The sequence below is a fragment of the Acinonyx jubatus genome, chromosome C2, assembly GCF_027475565.1.
Source record: "Acinonyx jubatus isolate Ajub_Pintada_27869175 chromosome C2, VMU_Ajub_asm_v1.0, whole genome shotgun sequence".
Classification (NCBI taxonomy): Eukaryota; Metazoa; Chordata; class Mammalia; order Carnivora; family Felidae; genus Acinonyx; species Acinonyx jubatus.
Genome location: NC_069384.1, coordinates 57,358,537 through 57,375,254, shown reverse-complemented (window position 1 = coordinate 57,375,254; position 16,718 = coordinate 57,358,537). Strand labels below are relative to the sequence as shown.

Here is a 16,718-nt window from a genome sequence, read left to right as displayed (position 1 = left end):
AACAGATGTCTTCATTTCCCCACAGATTTTTTTTTTTTTTTTTTACTGGAATTTACCAGAGGCATCTACTTGGTTCTCAGGTTAAGCAGGTCAGTGGTTTTGTGCTATCACAGTTTAAAATCTCTTTCAAGAATTCATGAAATAAGCATCTTACGTTGTTGGTGATTAATCACATTAGAAAGCTCAGTCTCTTTGAGCTTATCTTCAAACTGAATTTTTTTTTTAATCAAAAAGGCTCACAGGTAATTTGAAACTTATGTCCTAATAGAATTTAACAGGAAATACTCCTCAGCTTCGTCCAAGTTTGTTTAGAAGTACACATAGAAAGACTCAAAAATTTTAAATGAGAATCTCATGTTTGAAGCCTGACTTTAAAAGGAAAGGAAATATATGTTATGTAAATAACAAGGGAAGTGAGGTGAGAATAAAGAGAGACATGGTTGCTCTGGTACCGCCTCACAAAGTCACCAAGTGAAGTGTGCTTTTGTCATTTTTGCCTGCCCTGCCTTCCTATTTCAGGGAATCCCAACAAAGAGACCCAGGCCCAGAGGGCCAGATGTTTCCTACCCCAGTTCCCTGGCAGTTCAGGCCGCCAGCCGCATCTGCCCGAGACTTTGAGCTTCGCTGAGGATTGCAAATGTGCAGGAGGCCCTTAGAGATTATGGCCAGTGCCCCCGAGGGAGGGTGGCATCCAGATGGGGCCGGTGGAACCATAGCTCGTATGTGTGACAGCATCTTGAACTGTTCTGTGGTGCCATCTTGGCTCTGTGTTATCTTTCCTGTTTCCTCCTGTGTTTCTCTTCAGCCTGCCTACCCATTCCGTCAACCATGCGACATCTTTCCAGTAAATCCTTTTCTGCTTAAAGCAGAGTTAATGTCTGTGTGTGGAACCAAGAACCCTGACTACAAGGTTAATTCCAGCCACTCAGGACCAGAAATTCCAGTGTATCCATGTGCCCACAGGTTCGTAGAGTTAGTGTCATTGATATTATTTAGATAAACTCTTCCTCAGTCCAAATAAGATTTGAAATTAACACAGAAAGACACAATAAGATTTAAAAGAAAAATAGTGAGAAATAGGAGTCTGCAAACAAAGGTATGGGCGCATGAGCCAGGTTCCTAAATGTCCTACTTTATAATGAGAAATGGAACTTGTAGGCAAATGAGGGCATTCCTTTCAATGGATCCTCACACTCTCTTCCCTGCAGGAGACCTTTCTGGGGAGCCAAAACAGTCAGAGGCTTCCATGGGGAGGGTGAGGAATATGGAGTCTAAGCCAAGGAAACTGGGCTGTCTTCAGGGGGCAAGTCACAAATAATAGTCCCTGTGCTCCTCTGCCCTGGCTTTGCTGTGGCTGGTGAGTATCTGCTTTTGGCTCTGCAGTGTCTTTTAAGGCTCTTCTTTTAAAATGTAAATATATTTGGATGAGATAATATATTAAGCCATTAACTTTAGCAAAGTGTTTCCTAAACGTCAGTCATTCATGTACTACCCTGACAATCTTGCCATATTCATATACTGTCTGTTCTATTATATTTCTTTTTGATTCCTATATCCCTCCAATACTTTGGTTCTAAATAATTTACATGAATGTGAAAGCTTGTTATGCTATAAGTTTTTTCACACTCGTGGAAATAAACCAGTAGTATTAAAACAAGTATACACCATCTTGCATTCTACAGAAAGTTTGTCAAGTGGACTAGGACCTTGTCGTTTAAAAAATTGTGCAAAGAAGTTAAAATTTTGGAGTTCTTAGTGTATCTTACCAAAATGCCTATATTGTACTCTAACCCTGCATTTATAGTTTGGCTGGGTGTAGGATTTGGGGTTGAACTCATGTCCTCTCAGATCTTTGAAAACATTTTCCCAACATCTATGGGCACCATACGTGATGTTGATGAGACGTGAGAAGTCAGTCTAATTCATATTCCTTGTAGGTTTCTTTTTTCTCCTCTGAATGTTCTTTTATTCTTTTAATCTTTGGTATTCTAAAACATCACAAGGTGGCTTAGTTGTTTTGTTTGTTTCTCTGGGCTTTTTGTTTGTTTGTTTTAAAGTTTATTTATTTTTGAGGGAGGGAGAGAGAGAGAGAGAGTGTGTGTGTACGAAAGGGGGAGGGGCAGAGAGAGAGGGAGAGAGAAGATCCCAAGCAGGCTCCACACTGTCAGTGCAGAGCCCAACCCAGGACTTGAACTCATGAACTGCGAGAGATCATGACCTAAGCCAAAATCAAGAGGGACGCTTAAGTGAGCCACCCAGGCGCCCCCTTTGTGTTTGCTTTTAAATTCATTTTGCTGTACGTGAGCTCTTTTAATCTAAGTATTGTGACTTCTGAGCGCTAAGATTCTACTTTTGGATACTTAGTAAAAAGGGATACTTTTTTCCCCTTCAACTTGCTGTGCCGTTTCTGGGACACCTACGAGTTAGATATGGGACTTCCTGGATTGGGTCTCAGTGTTTGGCACCTGAATCAGTCAGAGTTTGATCAGGGAAACAAAAGCCCTTCTGTGTGTTTTCGGTAGGAAATGTTTTAATACAAGGAACAAACATTGGAAAGACTGGAAGAGGGCAAGTTTCTTGAACTGTTACTGAGTAGCTCAGTCTGCAGTCCCAGTGTGTGGGATTCTCTAGATGTTCAGTTTAAAGCTGCTTCAAACTTCGCATGCAGCTTCTGCCTGTGCATCTGCTGGCGACTGCTCCGGAGAATAATGCCTCTTCTTTTCAACCTCCCAAACCACCAGCAGGCTCTAACCTGAAACCAGGTGGGGAGGGCAGTCTGGGAAATGCAGTTCTTCTTTCTTTGTGATGCAGAAAAGCCCTTAGCAAGCGTGGCAGCGAGCAAGGTGACAGAAACAATCTAGCACAGAGCGACACCGGCTCTGTGCGTGTCCAAAATCCATCACATACTAGCTGTGACCTGGGGAAAATTTCTTGATTTCTTAATGCTTTAATCTCTCCAATGTAAAGAGAGAGACTAATATTACTAGCCACCTCATTGGTTTTCTGGGACAACTGCTTGAAATAATGCATGAAATGGGTGTGAATCAGTGCCTGACACAAAATCAGGGCTTTTTGTATACGTTGACTATTGTAATTTTTTTAATGTTTATTTTTGAGGGGCGGGGGAGAGAGACAGAGACAGAGAGAGAGAGAGAGAGAGAGAGAATGAGCAGGGGAGGGGCAGAGAGAGAGGGAGACACAGAATCCGAAGCAGGTTCCAGGCTCTGAGCTGTCAGCACAGAGCCCGACACTGGGCTCGAACTCACGAACTGGAACTGGGAGATCATGACCTGAGCCGAAGTCAGACACTTAACTGAGTGAGACATCCAGGCGCCCCATATGTTGGCTATTCTAATTTTTCTTATTACTGCTTAATTATCTTTTATCTTACATTTCCACCAAGGTCATTTTGCTCTAAATTTTGAAAAAAAAAAAGTCTTCAATATTGTTTTCCAGTCTATCCATTTTTTTATAGCAGTAATAATTTCAATCACAAAGGGAAATTTATGAGATTGTTTTCTTTTTACAGTGTCTCCTTTTCTGTTATGAGTTTATTCTTTTTTAAAACATTTTTATTTTAATAAGATCTTGGGAAGATCAAGACTCCAAACCTTGGGTCTGTTTAGTTTGTCATTTTTGTGCAGAAGCTGAAAGCATGGGGTCAAGAGGCTTGGTCGCCAACAGCGCTGGGGCTATTCTGCCCTTGGTGGGTCAAGTCGCAGTCTGAGTGCTTTCCTTTCATACTCTCACCCAATTGGGCTCCATTGTAAGACACAGGTAGTAGTATTGTCTTTGTTTTTAACGATGAGATAACAGGCTTAAGTCAAATGACTTAAGGGTTACACAGCTCATAACTGGTAGACATACATTAATCATAGATCTATTGGTGACAAAGTTTGATCCCTGACACTAGATGGAGCTCATCATGTGAAATGGCTGCACAGTACCCATAAGTATGGGTGTGTGCGCGTGCGTGCGTGTGTGTGTGTGCGTGTGTGTGTGTGTGTGCGTATTCATTCAGTCCTTCTCTGATGAATATTTAGGCTTTTTTCAGAATTTGCTGCTATAAACAAGCCTTACACAGATATATGTGTACTGTGGGAAGTTTCTAATGCATCCTTCTATTATTGTCTAAAAGTAAGTCCTAGAAGTGAATTTGCTAAGTCAAAAATTACCCACATTAAGACATTTTTATGATTTGACAAGCTGCCCTTAAAAAAGGGGGCTGTAGGGGCGCCTGGGTGGCTCAGTCGGTCAAGCGTCCGACTTCAGCTCAGGTCACGATCTTGCAGTCCGTGAGTTTGAGCCCCGCGTCGGGCTCTGGGCTGATGGCTCAGAGCCTGGAGCCTGCTTCCGATTCTGTGTCTCCCTCTCTCTCTGTCCTTCCCCCATTCATGCTCTGTCTCTCTCTGTCTCAAAAATAAATAAACGTTAAAAAAAAATTAAAAAAAAAAGGGGGTTGCAGCAGTTGGCACTTGTACCATCTCAGTGTGTGAAAGTAACCTGTTTCCCACTTGCCCACCAATACGTTGTGTTACCCTAACTTTGCCAATCTCATAAAAAAGGAAATGTCATCTTATTGTTTAACTTGCCTTTATTTTCATTTTTAGCGTGGCTAAACAGCTCTTCAAATGATTATAGGTTATTTATCTTTCTTTTTTTGTGAACCGCCAGTTCATTTTCTGCCTAGCTTTCTACTGAGACAGTGCCTCTGGCTGGTATGGATTTGTAAGTACTCTTTGGGGATAGTAACCTTTTGCCTGTCATTTATATTGCAAATATACTTTCCTGTTCACTGTTTCTATTTTTACCTTTCCTTGTATGTAAAAGGAGTTTTAAGTTATTTAGTTTTTAAGTATTAGTATTTACGTGGTCAAATCTATCCTAATTAACTTTTACATATATTTTTCCCTCCAGTGGATGAAAGAGTGAAACCAACATGTAAGTTGGCCCACGAAGAGTGTGATTTATGATCTGAGTTTCGAAAAGAATCAGACAACTCCACAATCTCTTGGCCCAATTTCAGGAAATGGATGCATTATTTAAGATGGTGAGCATTTTCACTTACACACTAAAGATTTACCCAAACCAACTTAAGAAGATTGGGAAGGATTTCCAACCTTCCAACCCAGGTGAGGTTGAAAGCTACTAAGCCCACCCTTCTACCGTATGTCCTGCTTCAGACATGTGGTGTTAAAGTTGGAGTTGGAGTTCGATGTTAATGGAGGCCATTGGGATGGGTGCTGGTAGGTTATCCCTCTCCTTAAACCTTGAGCTTCCAAACTGGTGCCAGCTGCTGACATCACAAGACTTCTCTGCTGTTTCTCTAATGTGTTGTTCTGTGTTTCTATTTAAGGTTGCTCCCAGGATATATGGAAATTCAGGTCATAGCTGAGTAGAGATCAGATTCATAACAAGACAGTTCGCCAGGCAAATTTCCCCAGTGTTCGTGAGAGCTTGTGAGGCCTGGGCTGCAGAGAATGATTCTAAATTGAAGCTCCAAGTTCAAGGAATGTGAATGAGGCATAGACTTTATTTTAGGGTAAAGTTTTAGTTCTTCCTGTTCCTGCCTTTCAATTAGAAGGATCGTTCTGGACCTTCCTCTTACCTTCCTTCTCCAGGGAATCAAATCTGCCACAGTCATGACTACCACAACTATCTCTACTCCTGCATTTTTTTCTTCTTAGGATATTCAGACAAATTTCTAAAAGGAAGCAGCCTTCTCTTTGAAGTCTGAATTCTTGAAAAGGAAGGATGCAAATACAAATTTCCTTTTCTTTAAAACACCACTTAGACCTCAACTTCTTTGAAGGTCTTCTTGAGCATCTATCTAGAACTTTTCTCTGGTATATTCAATTATCACTGTCCCTATAGCCTCATACATACATTGATGTGCTGGCTCCTTATTGGTTCATTTGCCCTATGAAAAGTTTGTCCTCCTCAGGGCAAAACTGTGAGCTACTCATTTCTGTATCTATAGCACATAACACAGTGTGAATTATATATTAGGCACTCTATAAATGTCTTTTTATTGGATCTGTGTTAGAATAATAGAAAATGTTTGATTCCAACATGCTGTTATGACCTTGGCTCGGGGAAAGTGGGAGTTAATAGCTTCTGATACGAATTTATATGAAAAATAGCAGTATCCCAGTGGGTATTAGGTTAGATAGTCATTCAAAAAGGAAAAATGGTGACCTTCAGATAATCCCTTTAGGGGAACAGCCAAAAACTGAGCATAACCAGACATGGTCAGAGAGCCTGTCTGCGAAATAGGAGAAAAAAATTTGGAGAGTGGGCTAAGCACACAGTGCAACCAAATAACACTTAGGCCATTGTATCCATTGACCAGCTTACTCAAATTTCATTGGTGAATCTTTTTTAAAAATCATATTAAATAATACGCTAATGAGATATAAAATCTGGCATGCCAAGAGTTACTTGAAGATATGAAATTCAATATACGGATTCATTTAGATATCTCAAAGGAATGTTTTACATGCCAAACCTTCTTATAGTGTGCCTTTTCTAAAAATGATCAAAATGTGTTGCAGCAATTTTAGAGAAGGGCTATGCTATCAATAGAAGTCATTTAAGCCCATGTTTTGAACAGACATTTGCTAATTAATTCCAGAAATTAAACAAGTACCTAGATTTGTGTAACGTACATCCAGGAATAGTTCAGATAACGGATTTTTCTTCCTGCACAACTGATCTAATGCCTTTCTCATATTAAAATTCTTTCCATGCATTGCACACACGTACACACGCACACAACTTGTAAATTATTTTAGGTTTACTGCAATTGCGTTAAAACACTTGTTGCCCCCAAATGCCTGAAGATTTATAGTATGAAAGTCTCTTCGGTTTAAAATGCTGCCTCTTTGCCTTTCAGACTATTGGGCAGTAAAAAATGGGATTATAGGAACAGTCTCTGCATTTTCTGGAAAGTCTCCACAGGATAAGCCCCTCCTTAACTTCACTACCTGGCAGAGTCTTGGGCACAGATAGAATACTTATGGACTCTGGCTCCCCTGACTATGTGCTTAGTGAGGACTATGGGTAGGTATAAGAATGGCCAGATGACTTTTTGAAAGTAGGAAAACAGCATTATATTGCTTCTGAAATGGTTTTTCTCTTACTAGAAAACTGACAGGGCCGGAGAATCCAGTCCCATATTGGGAATTCCGTTCAAGAAATGATGGTGTGCTCACTGGCTCCATAGAAGAACCTGTGACAGGACTCACCGGGGCTTTGTTACTTGGTCACTTTGTCACATGCATTAGAGAATGCATGGGGTTGTCTCTTGTTTCAGCACTTGACTGTTTCATTTAGTGTTTGTTTTTAATTCCATGAAGTCTGTGTCTGAGCTACATTTGACATTGATAATGCTTCTTGGAATTATGGGCCATTTTGGTTTTCTGGCCTCATTAAGAGGTAGTCCATGTTTGAGTCATAAGCTTATTTTCTTCCCATCCCGCCTTACCTGAATGCATTTGGTGGGCAACCCAAGGGTGACTTTTGCTATTTGGTTGTTTGTTTTGTGGCTTCTAAAAAGTGAGCCTAGGGGCACCTGGGTGGCTCAGGAGGTTAAGCGTCTGACTTCAGCTCAGGTCATGATCTCGAGGTTCATGAGTTTGAGCCCGGTGTCGGGCGGCCTTCTCATCTTTAAAAAGGGACAAAAATGGGCAACAAAGTGACGCAGCTTCCTACTGAAAGCATGAGGCCATTGATGCCTAATTTCTTTCAGTGCTTTCCTGTTGGGGCCAGAAGTTCTTCGCCATTACTTGTGAGTGTGGTTCTTCAGGGCCTTAGAGCTCCCCAGGTGTGGGTCCCAACTGACAAGTAAACACATGTGGGCCATGACGCTGCATGCTTTCTTTACCAGCACTTCCAATCACGCCTTGGTGCTTGGTGCTCGGTGCAATTAGCTCTTTCCTTTGAATAGTCCTGCCCTGGGCTGCTCTCTCCTTGTCACAGTGAGCAAGCATTATTCTTTCCTTTTTATGGGAGAAATAGAGCAGAGAGGAGTGAAATAACCCCAGAGGTGAAAAAATAAAAATTATCCATGCTTGGAACGGGACGTCCTAATTCTGTCAGTCATCCCGATGACTATTTCTGTGGAATATAAGAGGGAAACCAGCGTGTCTCCCAGGAAAACTGCCCTTTCAGTCCAGGGCCTCAGGGAAGATCTTTGATGCATTCTTCTTCCTTGTTGTGCCCTCTCTTCATTACACATAGCCCTTCGTGAAGCTTACAAGAAGGGACATGAGCACAGGCGCCCAGTTCGCAACAACCTGGGTGAGTAACCCTGGGCAGGGCAGCCGGGAGGGGACTGCGGGAGGGGCAGGGGGATGAGAATGATCCCACGATTCAGAGCCAACTTGCAGCTCTCCCAGAGTCCTTGACCGTTGTTTTGTGAACTTAAGAAGAGGTGCCGATCTGTCCCTCACTCTTCCGCCTTTTGCTTGTAATGTCACCAACGCACACAGTTCCATCTGACTCACTGCCATGTTTCTGTAACCTTGGGCAATCATGTCACCTTTAAGGACTTTTGTTTGTTTACAAAGGGAGGATAATAGTCATGACCGCCTGCTCGCTGGAGCGCACATCAGTGACAGGTGTGGCAAAGCTGAGTGTCAGTGCCGGATTTGGTGGCAGCTGGACAAGAGAACTCAGAGGTGCTTGCCTCCAATTTTCCAGCTGAGTGGGCTTCTTCTCCAGAAAATATCGATGCCCACCCTCTCCGATCTTATGACAACCTTGGACTTTCGTTCCTGAGATCTTTGTAGCGGTTTCTCACTCCTCCCAGTTCACACGCCTGAGAGGTAGGGAAAGTGGCTCAAGAGAAATAAAAACCGTATGTGTATTTTCTTTTTAATTTTTTAAAAATGTTTATTTTTGAGAGAGATAGAGAGAGCATGAGCACGGAAGGCGCAGAGAGAGACACACACACAGAATCCAAAGCAGGCTCCAGGCTCTGAACTGTCAGCACAGAGCCCGATGCAGGGCTCAAACTCACAAACTGTGAGATCGTGACCTGAGCCAAAGTCGGACGCTCAACCGACTGAGCCATTGAGGTGCCCCAATGTATTTTCTTTTTTTTTTTTTTTACCGTTTATTTATTTTTGACGGAGAGAGAGAGAGACAGAGCATGAGCGGAGGAGGGGCAGAGAGAGGGGGAGACACAGAATCGGAAGCAGGCTCCAGGCTCTGAGCTGTCAGCACAGAGCCTGATGCGGGGCTCTAACTCACGAGCTGTGAGATCATGACCTGAGCTGAAGTCGGACGCTCAACCCACTGAGCCACCCAGGCGCCCCCCAATGTATTTTCTTTTGAAAAGAACTGTCGATCTTAACTTTTCTAGTTTTTCCTAGAAGATGGAATATTACAACTAGAGGAGACCATAAAAAAGAATACATGCAGACCTCCTTATCTCCATTAAAAAAAAAAGAAAAAAGAAGAAAGATAATTGAGGCCAAGAGAGCTGAAGTGATCTGCTCAGTGTGGCACCGTCAGCTGCAGCAGTAACAGAATCAGACAAAACCAGTCTCCTATCTGCTGTGCTCTTCTGTTACTGCACGTCCAGAGAGCAAGGTACCTTCAACGCACCGTTCCCTCCACACCATAGGTTGATACTTCTCGTCCTTTCTTTAGCCATCCCTGGCAATGACAAAGTCTTTTTCTTTTTTTAAAATCACTCTCTCTACAGGGGCACCTGGGTGGCTCAGTGGGTTAAGCGTCCAACTCTTTATTTATCATGACACTCAGGTCCTGATCTCACAGTTCTTGAGTTCGGGCTCTGCATTGACAGCGTGGAGCCTGCTTGGGATTCTCTCTCTCCCTCTCTCTGTCTGCTTCTCCCCCACTCTCTCACACTCTCTTAAAATAAATAAATTTAAAAAAAAGATAAATCACTTTCTCTACAAAATCTCCAGTCATCTACCAATTTATTACCATCAATGAATATTTATTGAGAACTCGTAATCTTCAGACTACTGTACAAATAATTAAAAGTACACACACACACACACACACACACACAGACCCAAACAGGGGACTCTAAGGAGGCTGTGGTTTGGCTCACTTGATAAATGAAAAACCTTCAAGATTATTTAATCTTGTCTCGAAAATAGTGCCTAATATGTTTCTCGGAAAGAGTAAGTGACTCTAGTAGAACTGAGGATGACCCATTGATGACCCATCAATGAACGTTTGTGGTTATTCACAGGGAAGATGCAGAGAGTAAAGAATCAAAACTGAGTCACCACCAAGAAGTTCAAAACCCACAGAGCAAAATACTGGTGGAGTCAGGACCAGAATGCCTCTGTTGGGCTATGTGTTATGTTCTATTGTTTGGACTACGAGTTACCAAAACAGCTACATTCTATAATAATACCTCTTATCGAGGGCTTTTCCATCTTGCAGAGAGAAACAAAATGAGATGAATTTTTGAAGTGAACAGTCAGATTTCGGGAAGTCTAGCCATTGGTTCTTCCCTATACTCAGGATTCCGGTCCAGGAAATAAAGCTAAATTTTGTGGAATACATATACTTAAACTTGAGGGCAAATCTTTTCAGGATTGAAGGATGGACCTTCTTTGGGTCATAGAGAACCTACCATCTGTTCCTTCACTGCAACATCCTTGCTTGGCCTCTGTGTGGTCTCTGGGTTTTTTTTGTTTGTTTGTTTGCTTGTTTTTGCTTTTGTTTTGCAACTTGTTCACTTACTAACCACAAGCTTCCAGCTGCTTATACTGTGAAATCTAATGAGATTACAATAAAGCAGGCCCCATGCACAGCCGTCATTATGCAGAAAGACACAAGAGCCTCAGCTAAACACACCATAAAGGGTTTATCTTAAGATATGAATTCTTGAAAACATCAGCTCAGCGATGACAAAAAGTTCTGCCTAGAGTTCTCTGCAGGAAATATTTTTGATATTGTTTTGACTTTAGGAAAAGAAAAACAACTAGACTTTGTGGGGGTTACCTAAGTGCACAGTGAAACTGCAAATTCAGACTGAATCCTGTCCTCCAAATACACAGTTCTTATGTGGAAACAATCTCATTTTCATTTTGCTTTCTGGGAAACCCTCCAAGGCACCGTGAACTGCCAGCTTTTTGTGACCTTCAGTTTCCTAACTGCTCCCAAGGGAAACTTGACCTTGGAACTGTGGAGAGGAGGGGAACAAGTTGGCGTGGAGCAGGGCAGAGGTTTCATTCTCTCTGTTTGCTCATTTCCCAGAGCATATGGGTTCTCCTGCACCCTTAGAGCCTCTGAGGGCAAGGAGATGGGGACAAAAAGTGCAATGCAAATGCACATTAACCCCAATGCAAGGACACATACAAGACTGTCACATGGGATGGAGACTCAGATGGCCAGCTGGGAGCAGTTCCCAGTGAAGCATTAGGAATAAGAAAACATTCGGCCACCTGCAGATGCACAACTGATACAGGGCTCCCTGACTCCTCAGAGCATCGTAGGACCGAAATGAAGTTCATAAGGCACAAGAAAGCTTCCTGTAACGTTAGCTGGCTTCCATAGGTATCGGGGACACACCCATGACAGATTCCCGATTTGAAGAAGGACTTTCTTGGGTTTCCTATCATTTGGCAACTTCTTGACTCACAAGATACCATCTGGTCATAGAGTTAACCAAGAGAGGAACTGTGTATATCAAGAGATGCTATGGGGGCCCTGTAGCCCCTACCTACATATACTGTCCTATAGGCATATAGCCAATGAGAGGAGAGTGGTTTCTTAGCTTTTTCCCAGCAAGAATTCCTTCCATCTCTTTCTTTGCTTATGGGCACATGGGTTGAACAAATTTGCCTTTAAGGCAGATTTTATTAAGTATCAAGTAGTATCTTCATTTCCATTACTCAATGAAAATCTAATTAGAGTAACATTACCACACTGACCTGATAGAATCTCCGCCCAAAGCAAAGCGATCAACATTTGAGTAGGTCTCTGAAGCCTGAGAACAGGCTATGTAGTCAGTTGGCATTTTTAATTTCTGAAAATAGCTTGTATTGTCCCATTCCCACCATTTGTAAGCCTGAAGGATCCAGGGAACTGCTTGTTTGTTAGAAAAAAAAGAGAGCAAAGAATTTGGAGTGCTAAGCCTATAGGACTTGTTGGCAGAGTGATTCTGAGACAGCACTCACCTTTATGGAGTCTTAGGTTCCTTATCTGAAAGGATGTCGTTTTACCATGACACCCTTCTTACAGGGTTATGATGAAATTAAATAAAACCAGACTAGGAACTTTCGACATATTCAGCTTTCCCAAAGAGAGAAATTTGCAGAAATAAAAAATCTGGGTACAATAAGTGAAAAAATTTGTCTCTGTGTTACGTTTAAATCAAACAAATAAACAAAACAATGTTCACAAACCAGGAGATAGGACAATTTTCTTTTTCACAGTTTCAGAAAGGGATGGAAAAACTGATGTAAGGGCAATTGTGTGTGTGTGTGTGTGTGTGTGTGTGTGTGTGTGTGTGTGTTTTCTTGTTACTTTCCTGGAGGAGAGGAAAACCACTGTGATGTTGAGTGTTATGCCTGTATGGGATCAAGAATGCCTGGCTGAGGGAGTCATAAATATGTGCCCTGAGGATCCAAGCTAATAATTTACAAAGGACTCGTACTCTTTTACCCTTAGAATACAAATAGTATAGACACTGCTGAGTATTTTTCCCAAAACAGAGTGCCAAAGAACATGGGTTTTGGCCAGGCAGACCCCAACTCAAATTTCACCTCATCTTACTACCTGTCCAATATACGAGAACTGAGCAAATTGCGTAAGTTTCTTATAAGGATTAGATTTTTTAAAAGGTAGATAAAAAGGCAGGAGTTCATTTCCTGCACGTCATAGGCACTGGTTAAAGGTGAAATGTTGTTATGCGTCCTCATATTTCAGCTTCAACTTTTCCTCTTTATCCTAATGTTTTAGTTAGCAAAAATGATAGCATGTGAATACAATTCTTGTGGGGTCAGCTGCATCAGGAAAGGGTACTTACTCAGTGGCCTTGGCAATGCGATCTCTATTTGTAATGCCTTTGCTATCACACGCTTAAGTATGAGGTGGGTCTGGAAAAAGAAGAAATTCTTTGTTCAAAGATATTCAGCCAACCACATTTCACCATGGCACTTCTTTATCTTGATCTTGTAAATGCTCAGGAATTGTGGCTGCTTTGGAATTTCTGCCAGACAGCTAATGGAAGTTTTAGGATGTATCCAAACAAAAGCAAAATGGAGGTTGGGAGAAAAGGGAGATTTGCTGATGTGCCTTACTGGTTCACTGCTGGAATGACAGCTGTAAGCCATTTGGGCTCCAAGCCGACATGGGCCTCTTTGGGCTGCAGATACTGGGAACCTCGATATGATAGATTGTTGAAGGTTCCTCTTGCTTTAAGCCTCTTTCTGCCCAAATCCCTTGGATTTAGATGAGTAGAGATTAGCTAAGGTGAAGTGAAATTGTAATTATTAATTTTCATTCCCAGAGAAGGACTGGAACGGTGTCATTTGTTTCCCTGGAAATAGTTCAAATGTTGTACTTAAGTTGGGGCTCATGTGTTTGAGTCTCTGGAATAGAAAGGGGCAGAGATCTAGCCTGAAAATTCCCTCGGTTTACTTAAGAAATATCCAGGGCTGGGGGCACCTGGGTGGCTCAGTCGGTTGGGCGGCCGACTTCGGCTCATGTCACGATCTCACGGTCCATGAGTTGAGCCCTGCGTCGGGCTCTGTGCTGACAGTTCAGAGCCTGGAGCCTCTTTAGTTTCTGTGTCTCCCTCGCTCTCTGCTCCTCCCCCACTCGCACTCTGTCTCTGTCTCTCCCTCTCAAAAATAAATAAACATTAAAAGAAAGAAAGAAAGAATGAAAGAAAGGAAAAAAAAAAAAAAAAGAAATATCCGGGACTGGAAAGACTGCAGTGACTGTCACTCCTGGGACTGGGAACACTTCCCTCTGCTCCCAGCCCGTTGTTCTCTTTACTTGCTCTTGCAGAAGGTCTAGTCTAGTCCATGCTGCCATTTTGGTAATAGTGGTACCCAGCTGGCCTCGGGCATGGCACATCCAAGGGCCAGTGGAAAACCTCTGACTTTGTTAGTCAGCCTTGCTTTCCTAGGTGACTGCCCTCTCAACACCCACACACCCACAATTTATGTTCCTGCATGTGCTTAACTCTATGACTGCCTTGGAAAAGCATTGGATAGGGAATGAGGCAGGATTTGGTAGAATCCTGGCTCAGCTTATGACTGAGTAAACATGGGCAAATTAATTAACTTCTGGGTTCAGGGCACCTGGGTGGCTCAGTCGGATGAGCGTCTGACCTCAGCCCAGATCATGATCTCACAGTTTGTGGGTTCGGGCCCCATGTCAGGCTAACTGCCCACTTTGGATGCTCTGTCCCCCTCTCTTCTGCCCCTCTCCCACATATTCTCTCTCTCTCTCTCTCTCTCTCTCTCTCTCTCTCAAAAATAAATAAACATTGAATTAACTTCTGAGTTCTCATTTCCTGACGTGTAAAAGGACTAATACTGTCTATCTAGTTTAGTCAATCCCGAGAATAACCTCCCCCTACCTAATATCCAATATGCATGAAATGGGAAGAAAAGCTGGATATATTCTCAAGAGCCACCAGTGTTTTGGCCTATTCCAGATGCTGCAGAGAAAGGACAGATAAGACCTATCTGTTTCTAAGGCAGCCTAAGGGATTATGGGTAAATCTGGCCAATGCATTGGAATGCTCTGGCACACTTTCCCCAGTTCCAAACCACCTCCATCACATGCATTATCTACAAACATTCTCTGGAAACCAGCCAGACACACACTTAACATTTTACAGAGTTAATATCTTCACAGAAATGTATCAGTTACCATAATTCTTCACCACATTCCTGGGAGTTAGCCACAGACTCAGCCCAAATCACACATGGGATTTGTGTCCAGGCCACCCTCTGCAGTGGCTTACACTCCTGCATCTAGTTAACTTCCCGAGCCACATAAAAATTCCGGCCACAAACCGCACCAAAGGGGATTCACTTCAGTTCCATAAATGATTGACAAAAATACTGTCAAACATTACCTTGTTGAATAAATTGCCCGATCCCTCTCCTAAAGGGAGTTCAGAAAAATAGGGCTTCTCTTTCACCATACTTCTAAAAGTGGAAGAGCTAGGAACCATTGCACAGACCTGTCAAGTATATGGGTAACAATATGACAACATTTCTGGAGGGGGTGTATTCAGATCTAAATGTTTATTTAAAATAACATATTTTTGGAATGTGTAGACTTGAAAGAAAAATTACATGTTTTTTGGTGATTACTTAATAATCTTATCCCCCCTCAAGAATCACTCGCTAACTTGTTCTATACTCAATTTTTTCTCTCTAGACATCCAGAAGTAAGGGAAGCTTCTTCAAAATCACAAGCTCTTATGCCTGAGGTGACATCAGGTATTCAGTTTGTTCATGAGTCTCGTTCGTGTTCATTTATTGTTGAGCTAGGAAGGAGCCCGTGGCATTTACTACTCTGTGTAGGATAAAAATGTCTCTGGTCAGCTATCACTGCAGAGAACAGTTATCTTCTACATTGCCTTGTGTCTCTTCTATAGAGATAGGCATGGGCTTTAGCGGTCTTCTGTCAAAGTTAGGAAACAGCCTTTCGTCAGTAAATGATTGACCTGGCCAGCCTGGGTGATAAGCTTAGGTAAACAGACTTGATTCTGCTCCAGCAATTTGAAGACTTTTAACTCCTTAGGTTCCAGAGCCGAATAATGCACATGGCTTTCTGGGAAATCCTATCGCTCGAGTTCGAAAGCTTTTTGCATAGACAGTGTGTTCCTCAGATTTATAATGCAAACTGTCCTGGTATATCTTGAAAGTGGAAAGAACTTATGCCAGCAAAATCTGGAACAAAACCATGTTTGAAGAGTCATAACTAATGGAAGAATTTCATGAAATCACAAATACAATTTTTATGACGAAAGATAGAAAACTTTCTAAACCTTTGAAATATGTAGAGGAAACACAACAATTTTCAAAAGGGAAAGAAGATGGAAGAAAAATACAACCCACTTTGCAGAACACGTTGGTGGACGAATGATTGAATTCTCTCAACATGCACCCACAACTAACACATCTCCTTCAGTAGACCATCATCAGAGACTCTCTGGCTACAAGGCTGGGCAAAATGCCTGTTTTGTGATCTTGAGAGAAAGGCCCATGACCAGACAGATCGCCTACCTTGATTGCTGCTTTTGGAATCTGGACTCTTCTCTCAACTTCCTTCCTGACTCAGCAGTGGTGTCCCACGACTGTTCCAATCCTGGCCGAAGAGTTTGGGACGATGGTAAGAAGCATCAACACAGGATTTCACTTTTTCTCAAGCACAAAATCAAGGTGTTCCCCTCCATTTCCTTTCCCGCTTTCACTGGCCCTTGCGGACAGTGGTCACGAGCTGCAACTTGCTTGCAGGCAGGTATGTTGACAGATGTGAAGGAGGGAACCTGTGCTGGTTTCAGCTGCCTGGTCTGGCCAATCATTACAGACCATTCCAGGCTCTCAGTCCTGCTCAAGCCCAACCAGCGATCTGGATGACAGAATCAGATAGCAGCACTGCAGGGGAAGAAAGCAGATTTGTTAGCTATTGACTATCCAGAAAAGCAGTGACCTTTCAACAGGATCTGTGAAGTAGACAGGTATATATGGGAGAAA

General features: G+C 42.4%; 1 protein-coding gene across 10 annotated transcripts in view; it reads right to left on the bottom strand.

Annotated features, from left to right (window-relative positions):
• PHLDB2 (pleckstrin homology like domain family B member 2) overlaps positions 1-16,515 on the bottom strand; it is a 226,997-nt gene extending 210,482 nt beyond the window's left edge. For 5 of the 10 annotated variants that reach the window (XM_053220828.1, XM_027077706.2, XM_053220830.1 and 2 more), the window contains exon 1: positions 16,248-16,513. The gene's annotated coding sequence lies outside the window, so the exon portion shown is untranslated. Of the gene's footprint in view, positions 1-13,021; positions 13,092-16,247 lie in introns of all 10 variants that reach the window. The other 5 variants (XM_053220829.1, XM_053220834.1, XM_053220833.1 and 2 more) reach the window with 2 other exon arrangements.
• Between the last annotated feature and the right edge of the window lie 203 nt (positions 16,516-16,718).